The sequence below is a fragment of the Protopterus annectens genome, chromosome 9.part0 (assembly GCF_019279795.1).
Source record: "Protopterus annectens isolate FY-2018-M chromosome 9.part0, PAN1.0, whole genome shotgun sequence".
Taxonomy (NCBI): Eukaryota; Metazoa; Chordata; order Ceratodontiformes; family Protopteridae; genus Protopterus; species Protopterus annectens.
Window position 1 is genome coordinate 620562567 of NC_056743.1, and position 23564 is coordinate 620586130.

General features: G+C 40.2%; 1 protein-coding gene across 5 annotated transcripts in view; it reads left to right on the forward strand.

Annotated features, from left to right (window-relative positions):
- The first annotated feature begins 906 nt into the window (after nt 1-906).
- The window catches only part of LOC122811371 (tenascin-like), a 641082-nt gene continuing 618424 nt past the window's right edge, over nt 907-23564 (forward strand). For 2 of the 5 annotated variants that reach the window (XM_044083170.1, XM_044083171.1), the window contains exon 1: nt 908-1135. The gene's annotated coding sequence lies outside the window, so the exon portion shown is untranslated. Of the gene's footprint in view, nt 1136-23564 lie in introns of all 5 variants that reach the window. The other 3 variants (XM_044083173.1, XM_044083175.1, XM_044083172.1) reach the window with 2 other exon arrangements.

Sequence of the window (23564 nt, forward strand, 5' to 3'; positions counted from 1 at the left end):
TACAGCTACCTTCTTGCAGCTTTAGTGGAATGAAATGTAAAGTTTAATATCAACATCTGCAACCATGTTACAAAAATAGTTAACTTCAGGAATGAAAAATAGAAATCTCCAGCCAATATACAGCTTAGCAACTTAGTTAACTAGTACTGCTGCTCTTAATAAAAACAAAAATAAATGGTGTTAGAAATAAAGCAGTGAGCCAAGACAGCAATATACTGGCAAATGACCCATTGCATTTTATATTTGTACTAAATCCATTTATTTACAGTGTTTTATACTAAAAAGGTCATAAACATCTCTATCTGCTCAGCTGTTCAACAGGAATATTTACAAAGTATATCACATATGAGATTCTTACAGTCAGTTTGGATTGGTCATGCAGGCAACAGATTAGAATAATAAACTTAATATATCCAACAGACTAGAGTTTGATTCCCATGACATCCACTTATAAGCTGTTCGACTGTAAGCAGATCTCATAACCTCTGCAGAGTTTCCTGGACATCCCCTTTCTCTATATTCTGGTCCTAGTTAACACTGTTCAATTACAGTAACTAAACAAATTGCAATAAAAAAAAGATGTAATGGAATGTAACAGTATACATATAATAAATTTAATTTTCTTTTAGGAAATTGCTTTTTAAAACAGCTCATTGTTCAGATTATAACCAGGCAATGGAAGTTAGTTTCATTTGCTGATAGGCATATCACACCTTAAGGAAATAATTGCTGCTAAGAAACTAAATAAAGTATCAGGGGAAAATGAGAAACTGCATTTCCTGCTCTCTGGATTTTAGACAAATAAAACAATTCATCTGGTGTCCCCTCCCTATGCCATGTGCGGGGAAGTGTGTTCTGGCTTTTGTTTTGAAAGAATAAAAAGATGAAGTGCGAGTGTATCAGCTCTTACTATATGACATCATGATCTGAGCTGAAATACTCTCTCTCTCTCTCCTTCTCTCCCTGCTCCCAAGCTCTGTCTGGCATCCTACAGTAAGACAGATAGTGGGCTCGGTCTAACAGAAGGTTTACATTCAGCTACCCAGGAGTTTAGCACTCACTCAGTCCTGATGCAGCCAGCAGTGAAGGCAGCTTGAAATTACTTGGACGACCACCAGGCTAGCTAAGGATCCAGGTAAGACGAGTCAGTCTTGGTATGACATGTTTCAGTTTTCTCTTTTTTTAGTTATGTTTGAACATGCTGGATTCTAGTGCTGCACAAATAATAATAATAATAATAAATCTGCCTTACTCTTGCACAGAGAAGCAGGAAAGCACCTGCACTCAGCATTTCTAAATGCATTTCATTTTACTGCTCTTTGTGAGATTCAGAGACTTCTGCTCCCAACAGATTAGAAAATAAGTGAACTTTCTCTTCAAAGTAGTAATGTGCATTAGAAATAAAGCTTTTTCACCTACAGTTTTAATTTTGTTTTAGAGTCAGCATCAGTTATTGTTTTCTTTACTGGATATGTCCTAAATACTGCATGTTAACATTCTGGGCATTTTCTATAATAAAAGGAGTGTTACCTGAGCCAAGGATGGTTCCCTGTTTTTACAAGCTTGTACAGTTTTTGACACCTGACATCTAACATCACCTTCTTGTCACTATCCTTCACCTTCAAGGAACAGCAGGTGTTTACTAACAAGATGTGATGCTTTTGCAGGTTTGGTTTAGCCTACATTAAAAGAAATCCATCTTTGTGTAAGTACAACAGAGCTATTACATCAAGTACTCACCCAGAGAAGGGAGACAGGTCAGGGGTAGCTTCCCTGCAGTAAAGCAGCAGGTGAATAATTTTGAGTGAAACTTTGCTTTGATGCTCAAATTATTTCAAAGTTTGACAAAATAAGTGAAATGCAAGCAACATCCTAAAACAGATTTCAAGGCATGTTACCAAATGAATTACTCAACACATGCAGGATAGTGGTTAGAAATCAGTTACAGTGTTAGGGCTGCTGTAGTTCGAATCCCACCTGAGAAGCTACCTCACTGTATAGCTTTATACAGTCTGTTTTAGCTACTGACAAGCCTTTCTAGGAATAATACAAGTAAGAAGTTAAGTTCATTTTCAGTGAATGAATTCTCATCTGTGCACTAATACGTACTAGCATAATAAGGGATACAATTGGACAAACACGTTTAATAGATATCTACTGCCTCCAAAATGTAGCTAATAATGATATGGCTCTGTGGTTTATGTTTGTGAAATTAGTTTTTTGTGAGAAAACGTGATGATATGAAGTAGCTCATTTTGATGGGGATCCCATGTATATGGCATCAATGACAAGTCAGCAATATAAAATTAGCTGTTTCATATAGATTAAGATATGCCCTTGAAGTATGTATGATGAAACTGTTTTACAAATAATATCTATAGACATTTTTTCTTCTCCTTTCTTGAAATGCAAGTTTTGAAGCATATAGTTTAGTATAAGAGTAATGATTTGCTTTTTATTTTAAACAATTATTCATAGAAGAGTTAGGTCTCAATTTCAGGACATAACATTGTCTGAGGAGCTATCCCAGGGAAATAACTCTTAAAATATTTTTCCTTCTACTGGGAGGTAAATAGATTTTAAAATGAATATTCTTCCAGAGTGAGAAGTTTACTAAAAGAAATAGCTTTTAGGTTACCTTTATACCACAGAAGAATGCTCTGCCATCTAAGTGGGCACAAAGCTATGATAAGGCACACATTTTTTACTTCCACTGACAGTATCTGGTCCACATTCTGTATTGGCAAAATGTAGTCTGTCAGGGTAACATGGTGTGCAATGCCAGGTTCCAGTGGATGTGTCTTGAACCTGTCTGTTTCTGTTTTTATTAGCATATTAATGGTATGTCCATGGCACAAAAACAATCACTGTGTATTTTGTCAGATTTCTGAAACATTTCTATTGAAACATATCATTAGCTGCACAAGTCTAATATATTTGTGTCACCTGTGCGTTTCTATTGTAAACTGGCTGGCTATCACTTCTACCAAATGCAGTAGTCACATGAAATGTGCAAATCCTAATGGCATGTACTAATAGGTTAGGGTATGGTACCATTCAGTTACATTGGACACTTGAAGGGAGTGAATATGGGAGGAGAGATTCTACTTGGGTGACTCTAGTCTGAAATCAAAGATAGATATTTAAAATGAGGGTGTACAGAGCAGCGCATGGCTTCCTGATTGCAGGAGATTTTTATGGACTGATCTATATTTTTGTGGTATTTGAGAGTGTAGGCAGTGTCTAACATTAAGGATTTTGAAATTATATCACTGCACGCAGTGTGTGGTTTCATTATTCTGAATATAGCCATCATTAATTATATGATAAACTCTTAATTTCTGTGCCCAAATACATTTGGTGCAGCTCAAAAGGATAGAGGACAGAGCACCTCAGGGTTAAGTGCTGACCTTGTCAGGCAATCTTTCTTTCATTCAATAAATGTGTATTTTGTCAGACTTAGCTGACAGCTCAAAAAATTCAAATCTTATTGCTGGCGATGGAGTGCAATTGTTATCCTAAAATAAAGCCCAGAGACTGCAAGTTCATTTTGCAAATGTAAAAATTGAGAGAGTGAATACAAGTTAAGCTTTAGTATCAGGAGCACCATTTAATGGAAGAAAGGAGCTCAGTTTGTTCCACTGCAATAGTGACATAAAGAACTAAGACTAGCCATATGACTCGGGTTTGAATAGCGACTCATGCAACTGCTGGAGGTGGTATACAGAGGATCTGTGTGCCCGTCTCCAGGGGATAAGATGGACGTCTGTAGCTGTCCAGTGCTACAGTCTCTTGGAAGATTGGGAGCAATACAACAGATGTTTCGAGTTGGCTATTTGGCCATAAACTGTGAACATGATAGCCCTCATTATACGCACATGGAAACAAACTCACATGTGGCTTCTGAAAAGGTGAAGCTGCTTTTCTTCTGCAAAGGAAAGAAGTTAGAACCCATAACTGGTGATGGCACAGAAAACTGTGGAAGCTGCCTGAATAGTTGTTTCCCCAGGCTAGCATTCAACCTCACCAGGTAATATCCAATAAAGGGAATGAATGGGCATTACTGATAGGTGAAGGTTTGATGGACAGCACAGAGGGCATATAAAAACATCAATAAAGGGACTGCATAAACACATATATGATTTCAAAGCAATGCATAAGTTTCCTATCACAGTCTGACAGTCTGAAGACTTCACAAAATTCTTCAAAATCTTCAAACCTTTTCAGGTTTTCCATGCTGGTCTACACTGAAGACAGGTGCCTCTTTCTGAGACTGAGATATTTTGTCCAGTTTATAATGGTATAGTTCTAGTTAGAACGCTTAACAAATGAAGCATTAGGTTATCTGTACAACTGTGTAGGATAAATGCAGTCACTTCTATGTATACGTGTGCCAGAGCAGTAGACACTGAACAAATTGGTATTCTTAGCTGATATGTGAACCCCTGCAGAGGCACAGGCATGCCTGTAATGCATGACATTCTAAAGAAACTAAGCATCTGCTGGAGCACGATGCATAGGTTACAGCTGTAGGGATCGTGCAGTTTGCAAAGATGTTGCTACTAATTATACTGACCAGCATCAACAGGATAAAGAAGTCCTTACTGCTGTGACCCAGAGTCATGAAAAGCCTGTAATGGCTGACTAGGGTTGTATCCTATGCTTTTTAATTGCAACAAGAATGGCATTACAGAACAGCATAATTGCAAAATGTAGCCCTTATACATTACCAATACAATATACACAGAAAGAAGGGTGTCTACTGTCTGGCATTGGGAATGCATGAATCACTATATCGACTGATACCCCTGCATCAAATGGCATGCCCATGCACGAGGACATGCCAACACAAAGGTTCCATGTGAACCCATGTAATAGTAAAAAGTATATATTTTGTATCTGTTTGAGATCATCTTACCACATGGATCACATTTATCCCAACACTATACACCCATAATAAAGAACATGCTAGCAACGTCATGTCACATAAATGTAGTGACATCAGGAGTAAGAGAGCTGAACTTGGCTGTCCTTATGAAATCATGTCAGCAATAACTTTTTTTTTTTTCAAAATACCAATGAGTTCATCTAAGAGGCTGTTTGTGCATGACACTGAATTAGTCTGTTTCAAATTTATGCAATATTCTTTGAATACAGAGCTCTGTTTTTATTTTGTTTTCAGTGGATACAGTTGTCAAAGAATGCCTGTTGAGCAGCCTGAGTTTCAGTTGCTTTAATTAGCTCTGACTCCCAGCCATCTGCCTAGCTGGCAGGAGATCAACATTGATCAGTGCAGCTGAGTGGAAAAATAATTCATGTTCAAACTATTTATTATTTCCCTAAACATCTGACAACACTGACTGGTGGCATATGAGAATACAGATGAAACATGAGCACACAGATGAAACAGACTGGGTTAAAACACATTTTTGTCATGGACTTACGTAGTGACAGTTGTACAGGCAGCTATAGTGACACCTTCCAAATCCACTAAGGGAGTGCAAACATCTAAAAATATGGGTACCCTGAAATGTTACCACTGGAAGAAAACCTGTGGAGGGAGCAGTGTCATGATTTCACTCAGGTGTACATCCCATAGACTACAATGTAGAAATAAACTTTTAAGGGGACAATATTTCTCCCAGAACAAAAGCATCAAATGTTCCATCTTAAAACACAATAGTGAAATTAAAAGGATACAAATGAAAAGAAAACACTGTCCAGAGTGACACATCTTTATAATATTACAAGCTGATCAATTAAAAGCATCTCACATAATAGCTGGTTCCATTGACATGAATGGATAAAGCCTTGTCTATGGCCCAGGTAACCTGAGTTTCATTAGTCACTCTGGTGTCTCACACAGTTGGAAAGGAAGGAAGGGATATACCCATGCTGGGGGTAGGGCAGGATTGGACATTTCCTGACTGGGGGTATGCCGGGAGTGGGCATGTCCATGCTAGGGGTAGGGCAGGATTATGCATGTCCATGCTGGGGGTAGGGCAGGATTGGGCATTTCCAGAGTGGGGGTAGGCCGGGAGTGGGCATGTCCATGCTAGGGGTAGGGCAGGATTATGCATGCCCATGCTGGGGGTAGGGCAGGATTGGACATGCCCATGCTTTGGGTAAGGCAGGATTAGGCATGTCCATGCTGGGGGTAGGGCAGGATTGGGCATGTCCATGCTGGGGGTAGGGCAGTATTGGGCATGTCCATGCTGGGGGTAGGGCAGGATTGGGCATTCTCATATTGTGGGTAGGGTTTGATGGAGTTCACTGTGTACTGCCACAAGATAAGGGGTAGAAATGTAAATTATCAGCCTATCAGAGGTTGTTAGGCTCACCAAAATATTTCCTGGAGGCAGCTTACAGCTCAGATGTTTAGAAATATGTGCTTGCAAAGGAAAGGCACTGTGGGACTCGACCATGAAACAGGTCACACTTTTCTCCACTCAGGAATAAGGTTAGGTCCATAACAATGTTTTGGGATGCCAGCAAGGGTATAAAGCACCCTTATGGCTGCCTGAATGATAGCCCCCTCCAGAAACTCTCATCCCAATTTTGGGTGAAATTCTCTGATAAGGGAATGAATCAGTTGTGTCGATATGGGGGTTAAGGCTTGATGATTGACAGGCATGGGACTAGTCTACATAGAAAACAAACAAAAAAGTCTTCTAATGTGATAATTTAGTGTAGCGTACTGCATCTTATTTCCATATTTAGGGTTCATATGTCAGACAAATGGGCATTTGTAAGTTGATTCCATTATGCAGTGGAATGGAATCCTAGCTGTGATCCTAATGACTATTTCATTTAATGGATCTAGTCCCTGAGGAATTAGCTGGGGGGGGGGGGGCTAGGACTGAGCAACAGGACACCTTAACTTTCTCTCTACACAATCCCTGGATTTCATAATTGCTCCCATCTAAATGGAGCCATGGTCAAGTGACTAAACCTGACAAATTTCTTGGGGAGTCTCAGTTATTGAGACTGGGGAGACTGTGTACCAAAGGTGGGACACAAATGCAGATTGATTATAGGGTGAAGTAGGGGAGCAGCAATCCATGACAACAGTTTAAAGTGTTTGAAGATGGAAGCAGTAGCTGTGCAGTACAGAGGTAGGAGTGCCCTTTCATGTGCAACTGCCACAGATGGTAGCTGAAGGAGTCTAAGAGACTATAAAGTTATGGCAACCACTTTTGTAATTCTCTTGCCATTGGAACAAGATGATAATATATCAGTTAGGTAGATGTATGAATTGAGGTACTGGAGAGAAAACATTAACCTCAGCAAATATTTTCTACATGTTATACTGCTGTGTGAAAATTATGTCTGTCTATGTTTGTCGAGGAAAAGGCTAAAATCCTGACTACGGCCCAAATAAATAAATAAATCAGGTTCAAATACAGGCCGCAGGCTGGAGTTGATGGCAGGAGGGAATGGAGTGAGTGGCAGATGCTGGCTCTCCCATCCCTGCAGGAAGAGTTGGCAGACATTCCATTAAAGGAATGACAGCTTTGGATTAGACCACAGTCTAGGTGCGTGGGGGGGCTTGAAACATCTATCTTTATCGTGGCACAGCGGTTGTGCACATGCATGCACTCGTATAGTAGCTAACAGCAGTGGGCATTCCACTGAGCATAGCAGCCAACAGTGGGGAGGAGTTAGTAGCAGAAGACAAAAAAATGTGATGACTCCCTGCAAGATGACCACCGATAATTTCTGACTCTTGCCTCCCATGCCTGGTGTCCACCAATTCTTAGAAGCTGGAGAATAAATGGTTTTATGGAGGTGTAGCTTCAGAGTCATGGAGGAAATCTGACAAAAAAGAGCCTAAGAAATAATAATTGCCTCTTCATATGCACTCAGTCAGAAGCAAGAAACACATCAAAGGCAAACACTATGCTTACATTTACTGAAATAATGTTGTAATTGTAAAATGTTAATAAACTTTATCCTTTTGCAAGAGGAAAGGCTTGTTTTGCCTTTGAGTTGAGCAACAAAAATGAAAAGCTTTGGAGCTTTTCTCCCCAGGCCTTGGTTGAAAAGTATTTTTTGACTAAACCAATAAACAAAAGCAAAACTAAATAAATAAATGTAAATATCTAAAGTTCAGATCAGTTTTTAAATTATAGTAGAGCATACAATAATGTAAATGCTGACAAACTCTGATGAATTTTAAAGTTACAATGCCACATGCCTCTTAAGGCAAAAAAGTATGGCCTGTCAGCAATACATAGGTCTAACTACCATTTATGGGATGCTCAATGCATGCATTCTAATACTGGAATATATACATATTACAGTACCTAATGATAGGTGTCCCAAAGAGTTTTTTTGACAGGATCGCACTGCCTTGAATCAACTCTGACATTGATCTCTATACATTTGGTACATGTAAATGCTGTGGGTATTGATTGCAGTTACATGATTTGCAGAGTTAAGTTGTAAAACCTTGTAGGAAGGGAAGGGCATATTTTTTGACAGTTTTGGACAGTCAGTATCTACAGAAAATTCAGATAGTGTCAAAACTACTAATGCAGCTACAAATACATGGTGGTGGTATATGCTGACCTACAATGTAAAAGTTTATGTATCATCTGGATTCCAGCAGTCCAAAAAAAAAAAGGAAACTACATATAACATCTGGCTTGCCCTAGCTATACGTAGGAACTGCATTGTGGTATCCAGAAAGATGAAAATACCTCCAACATCTGAACTGTGAAATGCAAGAGAAAGTAGCAAACATCTTGCTTTTCTAGGGAATGGAAATGTCTCTGACTAGCCTACACTTATGGCCTCATTCTAACCCTTCATCGAGAGAGTTTACAAACCTTGGCTCACTGGCTGCAACTAAAATGAAATCAAATGTGTGTATAGCTGCAATTCAGAATTTTGTTTTCCATAATCTGGAATGCTGTCCTCCATAAAGTTAACACTGATGTGTTTGCCAGTCCACCACCCCCACTCAGCATTATGTAATCCTTGTTACAGTTACTGGAGCTCTGATTGCAAAAACTAGCACATTTATAGCCTGTCAAAGGCATTTATGAATACATATGCATTTTACTCGAACTTATATGTTACAGCACTACCACTTCATTTGCTAAAGACAGCAGAATTCTAGGGATTCAGCAAAGAACTGAAGTACAATAATGTGGTGATTTTCTTCATATAAGGATGGTATGAGTTTCCCATTCTGTTTTCCCAAATGAGAGCAATGTGCACAGATCATGTCTGACTTTCAGCAAATATTCCACTCTTTGTGTTCCATGCTATCTTAACTGTTGCTATAATATTTCTTTCTACAACTTCAGTTACAATCCTGCATAAACACACCACTATCCCACTGAAGAAACGTTTCTTTATGTTACTCCATACCCTATTTTCTTACAATATTATTCCCTGCTATCTTATGTATACAAACTACTTGTACTGTTCTATACCTCGGTTTGTTTTAGATATCTGAATGATTCTGTAATAAATCCTTTGACTCTCCCTTCTAAATGAGTCACATTACAGGTTCTTCTTTTTGTTTCTTTAAAAACGATTGAGAGTCTGTACTATATCACTTCCTTTACCTGTAAATTACTGAACTGAACTTCTGTGGCTTGACAGCTGTACTGACCACCGTTTAAAGTAGATGTTAAATGTTCAAATTCTAGAGTTTGACAGTTCTTATGAAAGTGGTCAAAATAGCTGTCAAACCATTGCAGTTCAACGATTGAGACACACACACATATATGTATATGTCTACATGTGTATATATATACACACACACACACACACACACACACACACACACACACACACACACACACACACACACACACACACACACACACACACACACACACACACACACACACACACACACACACACACACACACACACACACACACACACACACACACACACACACACACACACATGTATTAGTTGGTAGTTTTAATGCTACCAATTGATGTGCAAATAAACTTTTTTTTTTCATTCTTGTCTTGTGTGTATCTTGCTTCACTGTTGCTCGACAGGGACTTAAACCACAGCAGTTTGGTTTAATCATTCTGGGTAAGCAGTTCTTGACTTTTATGCAGGCGTTCAGGCTTGTTTAGGTGATTACCTCTAATATTCATATTCATGGACATACACTGGATACGGTGTTCCAATTCTATTTGGGAGTTATGATCAGTGACTTGGAGATGGAACTAGTTGAATGGTCATATCACAGCCTTATCCGCTTTTGTCTGTCTCTTCCTAGGCTGGTATCTATGGATGAGTGATTCCATGACCTGTAGGAATCAAAATCATTTGTGCCTGATTTTTCGGTTGTGGGAGTTCAGTGTGAAGGGAGGCCTGGATGGTAAGACATACAAAAATGTCTTGATGTCCTGTCTTGTTCTGTTAATCCCAAGTTGTTCATAGGTTTATAGGTTCATAGGTTCATACTAGGCTATCTGCCCTGGGGCATTTATAAGCCTAGCCTGATTGTGTTTGGCTTACGCCACCCCTTGATTTGAGTATACTGTGCCCTTTTTAAAGTTTAGTTTACTGTGCCTCTGTCTAATAGTGACACGGAAATAATCCCCGGGACAAACCTACAATCCCCCATCCACTCATCAAGATTCTTCTTGAAGAGAGTCAGTGAGGTGCTCTGCCTAACATGAATTGGAATTCTATTCCGGAGCGAAGGGAGCCTCTGGGTTATGAATCTGTCCCTCCAGCATGTTCTATTTATTTCTGTGCTGAGGTTCAAGTCCCTCGAGTGCGTGGCTCTAAAGGATTTAGATTTACTGAGGTGGAGCATGTCCATTAATTCTGGGTTGGACATAGCTTTATATGTCAGGCATAGATCGCCTCGAAGTAGGCGGTATGGAACTGAGTAGAGCTGGAGTTTTTTTTAACCGAGTAGCATATGGCATCTGTTTGAGTCCCTTGATCCTCCTGGTGAGGTACTTTTGGGGTCTTTCTAATTGCTGCAGGTGTCGGGTAAGGTACATCCCAAAGGGGGCATTGTATTCTATGATGGGCCTGATGAGGGATGAATAAAGGGGCATGATTACCTCTCTTGATCTAGATGTGAATCCTTTCATGCTGAGGTGGGCTATGTAGAAGGTCTTTCTAACCACCTTGGCAATGTGGTTGTCAAATGAGAGATTGCTATCAACTTGGGTCCCCAGATCCCTAATTACTTTCTCTGTACTTAATGGGTTACCACCTATGTGGTAATTTGTGGGCACATTGTTTTTGCCAAAGGGTATGACTATACACTTTTTGGCATTTAGCTTTAGACCATGGCTCTGGCACCAGTTATCCGTCTCTGCAAGACCTTTTTGAAGGATGTTTGTATCAGCTGGAGAGTCGATTATGACACCCAGTTTGCAGTCATTTGCGAACTTGGTGAGCCACAGTCCCCCCACGTTGGCCTGTACCTCAGAAAAGTAGATACCGAACAAGAGAGGTCCCAGGACAGAACCTTGTGGGACGCCACTTGTGACCGGTTTTGAGTCTGACATGGCTCCAGCAACTCTGACTCTGTGGGTTCTGTCTTTGAGCCAGTTTGCGACCCATCTTGTGACATAGGGGTTTATATTTAGGCTGGATAGCTTATCTATGATGCCCAAGTGGGGTATTGTGTCAAATGCCTTTGCGAGGTCCAGATAGGCTGTGTGGACTACCTTCCCTTCATCTATGGCCATGGTGACTGTTTCGAAGAAGTCGACCAGGTTCAAAAGGCAGGATCTGCCCTTGATGAAGCCAAATTGGGCAGGATCTAGTGTCTGTAGGTCCCCAATGTCTTTGTTTATGAGTTCCATGATGATCCTCTCCATAGCCTTGCATACTAGGCTAGTCAGGCTTATGGGGCGATAGTTTCCAGGGTCCGCAGAGGCGCCACCTTTGTGGAGTGGGACCACTGTTGCTGTACTCCATTCTTTGGGCACATATCCTGTAGTGAGGCTGAGATTGTACAGCAGTTTTACTTGAGGGATTAGTTCTTCTTGGAGTTCATGTAGGATGCAACCCGGGACACCATCTGGTCCAATGGAAGCAGTGTTTTTTGCTTTGAGGAGGGCGGCCTTCACCTGAGCATCAGAGATGTTTGGGAGGCTGAACTCTGCCGGGATAGATACTTGCTCTTTTGGGGGGGGAGGGGGTGGAGAAGTTTGCACTGAACCTGTCTGCCAGGATATTGGTGATGTCTGTGGGTTCAGTGTATTTTTTGTCATTTAGAATCAACTCAGAACAAGTCTGGGAGTTGCATCCCAGGTTCCTAACATAACTGAAAAAAGCCTTATGATTGTCTTTAGTGTCCTGTGCAATTATAGGTAAGTGCTAGGCCATCTGCTCTTGTGGGCCATTTTAAGGCTAGCCAATTTCCCTTTCTGTGCTCAAATTACCTATCTCATTTGATTACAGACTGTCCTTACCTATCCCATGTTCTATAATCATATATTACACCTAATGAGAATAACTGGGATCATACCATAGATAATTTGAGGGCACCCATGCATGGCATAAAGCATTTAGAAGCTGCATCTGTCCATTAGTAGTACAGCAGGCAGTCCTGGGATATATTTTCTGTTTCCCATCCATAGATCTAAGCTGGTCTTAAAAATGGACAGGGATGAACTTTGTTTTATGTGTATGGGGAGTCTTTCCATATAGTTACATATAGTAACATAACATATAGATGTGTAGGTCCTTTTTACCTTGTGCTACATTAGTCTTGGTGCAGTATTGATCTCCAACACCAAAGGCAAATGGGACAAAAATGGCTAAAACATTTGATGAGCACTATGCTGTTTTTCAATAAAAAAATAGCTACTTATCTTTCTCATGAAATTTCGTTATTAAGCAACAATTCAGTATCTTTCAGAATCTTTCCTCTAGAGAATTTTTATCCACTAAGGAATGTATTTTTCCACTAGAAAAGCCCGAGTGACCAAACAAAGGCAACCGTGGGTAAATCCAGCATTGCCCACATCCAGCCGTGGGTTATTGCTGTTATACAATGACATTATTTAAGAAAAAAATGCTTACTTTTCTTAAATAATGTCATTATATAATGACTCCGTGCTACCCTTCCGCAAATATCCTGGGACATTTCGGATGTACTGCGCATGCGTAAGGGTCGTGTTCCCACGCTTATGCAGTACATCAGTGCTGTGCAGAGGTAGCAACGGAGAAAGAAAGCTCTCCATTGCTTTTTAAGTATCTCACTATGTTAAACGATATCTTTTAAAAAAGCAAGGAAGAGAGGTAGATCTCTGTTGCTCTTTTTTAAGCTATCTCGCTATGTTCATAGGTTCATAGGTTGGTACTAGGCTATCGGCCCTAGGGCCTATACAAGCCTAGCCATATCAATCCCCTGGCTATTTCTTCCCAGAATATTTACTTCCATGGTCCCCTGTCTAGCAGGGTGACTGACGTGATCCCCGGGGATCCTATCTCCGATCCAATCTTCAAGGTTCCCTTTGAAGAGGGCCAAAGAGGGGCTCAGCTTGACATGTATGGGCAGTCTATTTCAGAGTATGGGGAGTCTCTGGGTCAGGAACCTATCCCTCCAGCATGTTTTGTTCATTGTGATGACCAGATTTAGATCCCTGGAGCGTGTAGCTCTGAGGGATTGGGATTTCTTTAAGTGTAGCATGTCCAACAGCTCTGGGTTTGACTTGGTTTTATCTTGCTTTGAGCTGTGTTGGTTAGTTCATAGGTAGGTACTAGGCTATTGGCCCTAGAGACTATATAAGCCTAGCCAAAGGTACACTGGCTTTCACCACCCAAGAAAATTATTTTCCTGTGCCACTGTTGAGCAGAGCCACAGAAGTGATCCCGGGGTGAATTTCCTATCTCCCATCCAATCATCAAGATTTTTCTTGAAGACTGCTAATGAGGAGCTTTGTTTGATATAGATGGGTAGTTTGTTCCAGAGTATGGGAAGTCTCTGGGACAGGAATCTATCCCTTCAGCATGTTATGTTTATTGTGGTGACAAGGTTTAGGTCCCTAGACCGTGTAGCTTGTAGGGATTGGGATTTTTTTAAGTGGAGCATGTCTAAAAGCTCTGGGTTTGAGATAGCTTTGTGTGTTAGGCAGAGATCGCCTCTGAGTAGGCGATATGCAATGGAGTAAAGCTGCAGTTTTTTTGAGAATGTCTGCATAGGGCATCTGTTTGAGGCTGGTAATCCTCTTTATGAGGTATTTCTGTGGCCTTTCCAGTTCTTGTAGATGTCTTGTGGGGTACATACCAAAAGGGGCATTGTACTCTATAATGGGTTTAATGAGTGATGAGTAGAGGGGAACAATGACCTCTTTTTTCCTGGATGAGAAACCTTTTGTGATGAGGTGTGCCACGTAGAAGGACTTCCTGACTACTGTGGTGATGTGATTATCAAAGGAGAGACTACTGTCCACCTGTGTCCCAAGGTCTCTTATCACACTTTCAGTGTTAAGTAGACTACCACCTATGTGGTAGTTCATGGGCACTGAGTTTTTACCAAAAGGGATGACATTGCACTTTTTGGCATTGAACTTGAGGTCATGGCTTTGATATTAGGCATCTGTCTCAGCAAGGCCCTTTTGTAGGATGTCCACATCTTTTGGAGTTTTGATTATGGCTCCTAGTTTGCAGTCATCTGCGAACTTCATTAGCCAAAGACCTTCTGTGTTGGCCTGTACTTCAGAGAAGTAGATACCAAACAGGAGAGGACCCAGGACTGAACCCTGTGGTACTCCACTTGTCACTGGTCTGAAGTTGGATTTGGAGTCTGCTACTTTCACAGTGTGGGTTCTGTCAGTGAGCCAGTTGGCAACCCATCTTGTAACATTGGGATTTATACCTAGTTTAGTGAGTTTATCTATAATTCCAGAGTGGGGGATGGTGTTGAAAGCCTTAGCAAGATCTAGATAGGCTGTGTGAACCACCTTAACTTCATCTATGGCTTTGGTGACTGCTTCAAAGAAGTCAATCAGGTTTAGGAGACATGATCTGACTTTTACAAACCCAAACTGGGTGGGGTCCTGAGTTTGGAGATTACCAATGTCATTGTTTATAAGTTCCATGATGATACGTTCCATAGCCTTGCAGACCAGGCTCGTTACGCTAATGGGGCAGTAGTTTCCGGGGTCTGTGGTGGCTCCCCCTTTGTGGAGTGGGATAACTGTCACTGTGCACCATTCAGTGGACACATAGCCTGAGGTGAGGCTATGATTGAACGAGTTTAAAATAGGGAGATATCTTTAAAAAAATCAAAGGAGAAAGGAAGATCTCCTTTGTTTTTTTAAGCTATCCCGCTATGTTAAACTCGTTTAACATAGCAAGATTAAAGCAACAGAGATCTTCCTTTCTCTGTTGCTACCTCTGGACAAGAAAAAAAAATCAGGGGATATACTAACAGAAAAAGTCCGGGTGACCGGACCTTTTTCCATTAGTATATTCTCAGATTTACAACGGGCACACTGGTCAGGCTGGTCAATTAGCATGCTCATTTTTGAAAGTTTAGGGCCAGTCACTGTATAATAGTGGTTTAGCTCTTGCATTACTGGTCATGCACTGTAGTTTTTATCAGGCGTTAACTTCTACTCTCCTTAACCCCTGACATGTGGGGTGCAACATGGTTTGATTTTAGATTCATTGCTGATTGCTGCATACATTCTTCTGCTAGGGGATATTATTTATTTATTTATTTATTTTATTTTACATTTGTTGACCAGGATAGTCTGACTGGATACATGTCCATTTTCAGTGTTGGCCCAGGGAGAAAAGCTTCAAGGTAGAACGTACAGTAAAAATCACAAAATGATTACAAGTTACACACAGTTTACAGGCTCTAGTTGAGCAAGCAGGTAATATAATCATACATTTTTAAAACAGTGTTTTAAACTGACTAGGCCATTTAACATGATTACAGACTTTAGAGGAGGTAGAAGAGGATCTAGTCGGGTTTTGAACAAGGACATAACAAGTGAGTTCTAAAGTATAACTTGAGGCATTTTTTGAACTGAGTAAGAGCGGGTTAAAGAGTAAGATCAGCAGGAAGAGAGTTCCAAGTTTGCCAACAGAGTTAACAAACAGAGAGTCCCCAGCTGAGTTGTTGATTTTGGATGTTTGAACCAGTAGTTTATTAGAAGAGCAAAGTGACCTCAGGTTGCTGTAAGGGTTGATGATATTTTTAAGTGCAGTCATATTATCAGGATGGTTTTTGCAAACCACCACTACAATTTTGCTTTTGTCTTTAGAACATCCATCACAAGCACTCTATGCTCTATATGTAAGTTTATTTTAGAACTGTGTTTTTTCTTAAATATAGCTAGGAAATAGGAAGATTAGATTAGTTGTTTTTCTGTACTGATGTCAGAACTTTTCTACTGTATTATTTTAAGTATTTCTCTGTGATCTCTGAACTCTTGACTAGCACTGTGCAGTAAGAAGTATTGTCTTGTGTTTTTATTATTTATTATTAAACATTTTTAAACCTTTCAACTGTGGCTGTTTTGTAAAGAGATAATTTAAGCTCTAGAGTACATCACATGTATATAGTGATACTGTCCAAGTCACTCCAATAAGCTTTGCTGTTCAGTCACACTTACCATTTGGATAATAATATTGCACAGTAATAATTGGACACCCTTTGATAAGGGCCTTATTAGTAGCTGATAGTAGTGGTTGGTGGCAAGTGGTACTACTGTACAGTCTGGTTAAAAGTGGCACAAGCTAGAGAACCTGTGCCAGCCTTCCCCAGGAGTTTTTGTGTGTTTGTATATAACTCATATCCCAATGTGTGTGTGTGTGTGTGTGTGTGTGTGTGTGTGTGTGTGTGTGTGTGTGTGTGTGTGTGTGTGTGAGTTAGCTACTTGGGCAGGGACATGAAGCACTGGTTGGACAGAGAGGGTGCTGGAGGTTTTAGCTTGACTACTAGGCTGAGATCTGGACCCTATAGCTGTGCCAGTGGGGAGTCTTATTGGGGATCTTGAGAGAAAGGGAGAAACCAGCCCCAGACTGACTGTGATCTCTGTGTGCTCTTCAGGGAAATTGTACTTTACTGTGTGTGTATTGTTATCCTTCCCAATATGGACTCCCTCACTGGTGTTAGTGGTGAGGATTGAAGCTCACTGATTGGTGGGCCAGTGCATAGGCGTCACATATTAATTGGATGTAGTGCAAGTTTAAATTTTCGTTCCTATGCTGGTGATACTCAGCTATACCTCTCCTTCTTTCAAGACTCTATGGCAGCTTGAAACAAACTCGCCTAGCACTTGGAATGCGTTCACAATTTGATGACTAATAATCACCTCAAGCTCAATACCAGCAAGATTACTGCAATGTCCATATATGCCAATGTTCATAATTCTTCAGCCTCACTTTTGTTGCTGTATATTATATATAAACTCCGGATCTCTCAACCATACTAAATCCCTCGGTAGTTACTGGTTTTGAGGTTAAAATAATGGGGTGCCATGAATTCCCAAGTGGCCCCATTAATTTTAGTGTGTGTGTGTGTGTGTGTGTGTGTGTGTGTGTGTGTGTGTGTGTGTGTGTGTGCGTGTGTGTGTATGTGTAACTGTCCCAGTTAGGTATAACTGGTAGTTAGAGTTACTCAGACTCAAATTCTCTACCCACACCACCACCACTTGTGATTCAAGGAGTTAAGTCCAATGTTTTACAAAATGTCTGGAAAGTTTGGCTCATACTTGTGGTCTGTTCCTCTTAAAATTTGTGGTTTTCTGGAAAATCTGTGACAACTGAATTCACTAAATAATGATAGCCATTTAAGTTTCAGTCTTCCTATCTTTCAGGAAATGCATGGTAACACAAAAAATTTTATTCTAGCAACATTTCTAAGATTATACAACCAATGTTTAATACATGTCCCTGGTTTTGGGCTTTTGCCCCCCCCCCCCATATAAATTTTTGCTTTTTCCAGATTTCGTGTGCTGCATAGTTCTTCAGGGGGAGGGAAGTTTAGTTCTGCTTATGTCAAGTCTGTTTGTGTTTGTTGTTAGTAGCAGAACAGGTATAATACTTGCTTTTCATGCAGAAGGCTGTGGGTTCTACTCCTACAGTATATGTAGATGGATTGCTGATACTGTACTATGCTGTACTTTTAAAAGGGGGTGGATGGTGCTGTCCTGAGAATGTCCTCTTTGGTGGAGATACCTAGTAATTATGAACCTATCATCTTGCCATCCATTCCCTGTTGCAATATTACTAGCTTATCATTTTTAACGTAACATAGGAAATTTATTCCTCAAGGGCAACAGGCACTTTATTTGTAGATGAAACAATGAATTATAACATTGTTTCCTAGCAGCAACCTCTTCATTAGTTACATTTCTCTTTAGTATAGAATTATTTAGATGACTTTTACTTCTGCAGAGATTGTGCATATTTACTGACAAGTGTGCTGCATTATAAAAGGCATATAATTTAATACAATCAGGAAAGTGTAACAAAGAACACATATAAGTTTTGTGTGCAAGGGGCCTGTGATTTGAAAACAGTTCAAAGGTAATCTTTATCTGCCACTGGCCAGATGCATTTTCTTTGAATGTGAGTTTTAATGATTTTTCATTGAATGTGAGTTTCAAGGGCAGAAAAGTTTTAATGCCAAGTCTATTTTCATTGTGAGACTATATTGCTTTGTTTAGCAGATGTCTATTAGCGTTTGTGCTATAAAATGCAAAATAAAAGTTATAAATGAAATCCAAATAATCATTGTATAAGCAGTATGCAGATTACAATGTTTATGGTAAATGGGGAAAAATAGCAAAGTAATGGGACACTGGAATGGCTGCAGGGGGATGTCTGTGTATGGGGGGCCCCATTCAATCATGATTTTGTGAGGGTTGGAAGGGCAGCAAACTCAAAGACAGGCCCACCCGGGCAGCACAAACTCTAGCTACACCACTGATCAGTAGGCCATGAAGAATGACTTTCTGAGGTCCTAGTAATCTATAATATTCATTTGCTAAGATTAGAATATTGTCTTCCAGTAAATGCCCTACTTTTACCACAAATCCATCTTATTGCAAGTCACCAAAAATAAAATCCTATGGTTCATCATCTTCTCCCTTCCCAGTGAATATCATTACTACACATTCCAAAAATGGTTACCATTTACTACAGAGTCTGGGGGGGCATATTTTGGTTGTCTTTTCTTCAGTTTGCATTTGAAAGTTGGTATCTCACAATTCCGTTGGATTGGGCCAGGTTACATAAATAAGCATGCAAATTTTATGTTAATCAGCATACAGATTCCTACCTATTTTTTATGGGCTTTTGTCCAAATTTTTGATGTTTCACAGTTGAGAGGTATGATAAACACATACACAAGCAAACAAACCAGTGACAACAGCTCCATTTTGAAATCTTGACACATGAAATAGCGAGTGTGATAATACAAAATAGGAAACACCGAAAGTACAGAAGAAGAGTGAGTACTAAAGTGTGTTCTTCTCCTTTAAACATCTTCTTTTTTTTAAAGGAGGGCAAGTCTCCTGCACCCTGATGTGGGTGGTAAGCCCCTCAGTCCCCGAACTTATATATATATATATATATATACACAAAGTCCAAGATTGTCATACCTTGAAGAAAAGGGAATATTCAGAGAAATGGCAAGCTCAGACTTAATATATGCACGTTCAGATTTTAAGCCATTCAGTCTCCATATTTCAACACTCAAGTGTTGAGATTTCAAACGGTTGACATTGATAAGCTGTAATTCACTTCTAAGGTGTGAAATCTTATAGTGATACTTGATAAATAGCTTACCATTAAGGACAAGGTTTCTGGCATCAACAAATCCTTTTGTTACCATCTGAGGAATATCTCACCGATTAAGTGTCTATTCCACCTGATGAGTTTCATAGTTTCATAGTTTCATAGTATAGTACTAGGCTATCTGCCCTGGGGCATTTGTAAGCCTAGCCATAGTGATGTGGCTTTTGCCACCCCATGAAATGGTACAAAAATGTACAGAATAAATCTAGAATACTGTGCCTCTGTCTAGTAGTGACACAATGAAGGTTCCCTTATATAATATCCCTGTCTAGCAGTGACACAGATGTGACCCTAACTTATGATCTCCCATCCACTCATCAAGATTTCTCTTGAAGAGAGTCAGTGAGGGCTCTGCCTAATACGAACTGGGATCCTGTTCCAAAGCATGGTCCTGATGGATTTGGATTTTTGAGGTGGAGCATGTCCATCAGATCCTGATTGGACATGGCCTTGGCAGAGATCACCTCTGAGCAGGCGGTATGCTACTGAATAGAGCTGAAGTTTCTTTAGTCTGGCAGAATAAGACATATGTTGGAGACCCTTGATCCTTTTGGTGAGGTACTTTTGTGGTCTCTCCAGCTGTTGCAAATGCCGGGTGAGGTACATACCAAATGGGGCATTGTACTCAATCATGGGTCTGATGAGGGAGGAATATAGGGGTACAATGACATCCTTGGATCTGGATGTGAATCCCTTCATGATGAGGTGTGCAAGGTAGAATGTTTTTCTAACCACTTTAAATGAGAGGTCGCTGTCTACTTGGGTCCCTAGGTCTCTGATTACTTTTCCATACTCAGTGGGTTGCTGTCTATGTGATAATTTGTGGGTACTTTGTTTTTCCAAAAGGAATGACTATACATTTTTGGCATTTAGTTTAAGACCGTAACCTTCACCCCAGTTGTCCGTTTCAGTGAGGCCTTGCAGTCATCCATGTTTGCTTTAACATCTGAGAAATAAATGAACAAGAGGGGTCCCAGGACAGATCCCTGTGGGACACCACTTGTGACTGGCTTTGATTCTGACATTGCTCCAGCGATTTTAACTTCATGGGTTCTGTCCTTTAACCAGTTTGCAACCCATCTAGTGACATAAGGGTTTACTTTTAAGCTGTTTAGCTTATCTATGATGCCTGAGTAAGGCCTTAGCCAAGTCCAGGTATGCTGTATGGACTGCTTTGCCCTCATCAATGGCTCTAGTGACTGTTTCAAAAGTCAACCAGGTTTAAAAGGCAGGATCTGCCATTTCCTATGTCTCTGTTTATGAGTTCCATAATGATTCTTTCCATAGCTTTGCAGACCAGGCTAGCTAAGCTTATGGGGCAGTAGTTTCCAGGGTCTGTAGAGGCAGAGTGGGACCACTGTTGCTGGTCCCATTGATGCTGTGTTTTTGCTTTGTTTAGGGTGGTTCTCACTTGGACATCTGAGATGACAGGGAGATTACATTCAGCTGGGATTTGCACTGAACCTGTCAGCCAGAATGTTAGCAATATCTGTGGGTTCAGTGTATTTTTGTTGTTGTGAACCAACTCTGAGCATATCTGAGGGTTTCACCAGGTTTCTAACATAGCTGAAGAAGGCTTTGTGGTTATCTTTAGTGTTAATGTTGATCAGAGATGTCTTCCCTTCATTTTGTTATACAATTTGTTTGGACTTGGATTTGTTTGGGATTGCATGATCCATGCATTCTTGGAGATGTCCATAGAAAGCATTTGTGAAGGACATCTCAGTCTTAAGAAGAGTGAAGTCTGCTTTTCACTGTGGTCTTTTGTGCTGGGGTGGAGGTGGGATATGTATATCCAGGGTGATTAGTTTGTGGTCAGATCTCACTAGTGAGGGGTATACCAGTATGATGGTATTTTGTGATACATTCATATCCTCCAATGTCTTCAGGAAGGCTGAGTGGGGTTTTGAGATTAGGGGTGCTCTCAGGAGCCTTGAACCAGGTTTCAGTTACTGCACAGTGTTCTCCATGCTGAGGAGTGCATTTTTGTTTTCTAAGGAGGTGGATTTGTCTTTTGAGCCTTGCCTAAAAAAGGCACTTTGGGGGTGGCAAGAGCCTTAGCCCACAGTTGTACATGATTTGATCTCCTCATGCTTGGACTACAGCAATTCTCTTTTTCTGGGGCTACCAGAATCAAAGCTTATCTGATTATATCTAGTGCAGAACTCTGTTGCCTTGTTACTTACTTGGGTGCCTAAAAATCATCACATCATGCCAGTGTCGTGAAGGTTACACACTTGTTACTTATTTAGTTTTGCACCATGTATAAAACCTTCGCCCAATCTTAGGGAACTTCTATACTGGACCAGCCTATACACACCTTGTGCCTTGTGTTTGTCTATGATTGGACTACTTGAAGTTCCAAGGATCTCATTTCATACAATAGGGGTCATTCATTTGATTACCAGGGACATTATCTTTGAAATATGCAAGCAGAATGACTTAGGTTTATTCTGATACCTCATGGCTTGAAACACTCAGTCAATAGGGTCTATATTAGAACACCGAACTTTCAAAATTTTGAGTGTTCTAATATCGACCCATTTTCAGCAAATGCTGAAAATATCAAAGAAACTGAAAAACAAATTTTTTCCTAGGGAAAGAATTTGTTTGTCTGTTTCTGTTGCTTTGGTATTTTCAGCACTGTGGTGGAAAGTTATGAGCTGGGTTCAGGTAAGTGTGAGATTGTGTAGATGTGAGGGCCAGGGCAGGGTAGGTGAGTTAGGGTTAGGGTTAGGGTGCGGGTCAGGTAAGTGTGCGATTGTGTGGACATGAGGGTTAGGGCGGGGTAGGTGAGTTAGGGTTAGGGCGCAGTGAGATGACTGTGTGATAGTGACAGACCTTAGGGTTAGGGTTTGGGTTAAGGTAAGTGGATAGTTAGTGGTGTATGCATAGTTTACTGTAGGGTTAGGTGTAAGAGTTTAGGTGTGTGTGTGTGTGGATTGCTGTTTGTTTGGTGTGCTTGTGTTGTGTGCATGTGTTTTGGAACAGTGAATTTTTTCCCTAGGAAAACATTTGCTGTTCTTTATGTTCGATGTTTTCAATTTTCGATTAATAGGGTTCGAAATTAGAACACTCAACATTTTGAAAGTTCGATGTTCTAATATAGACTCCACTCAATACACAGCTCTCTGATCTTGTATAAGAGATACTACTTTACTTTGTTTTTTTTCTGTGTTATTTTCATTGTATTTTCTTTTATTTATTATAAACTTATTTTATGCTGGACTGTGTGCAATATTCCTTATTTTTATGTACTTTAACAAACTAGAACTTGAACTGTTATGCTGTAAAGTAAGTGTGAAATATCATGTTACAGCTCTAGTTAGTAAGTGTCATACCTGATTGTCTATCAAATGACAGGCTTAGTATTGTCAGCATGTGTGCTCTGCCTAGACAGAAAGCTCTACAATGCCAAATAGTGTTTTTTGGAATTATTTTAAAATATTGAATATTACTTGTCTATTGCTATAAAGCACAGTACAAGAAATCAACCTCACTTGGACTTCTTCACTTGTCACATGTCCATTCATAGAAGTACAGTCTAGGTGTTTCAGAGCAACAATAATCATCTCTGAATTGCTCTGTCTCATTACAATATGCATTCCATATGAAAAATGCAAAACGAATTGCCAGAGCTCCAGACAGGTAAGTACTACAACACCAAATTCTGCTAATGGGAATTAATTTAAAATGTGCATGTGTGAGCACACACATGCAGATATGTACAAAAGTACAGACACTCACAAATTGACACATATATACACATGCAAACATATAGACACAGTCA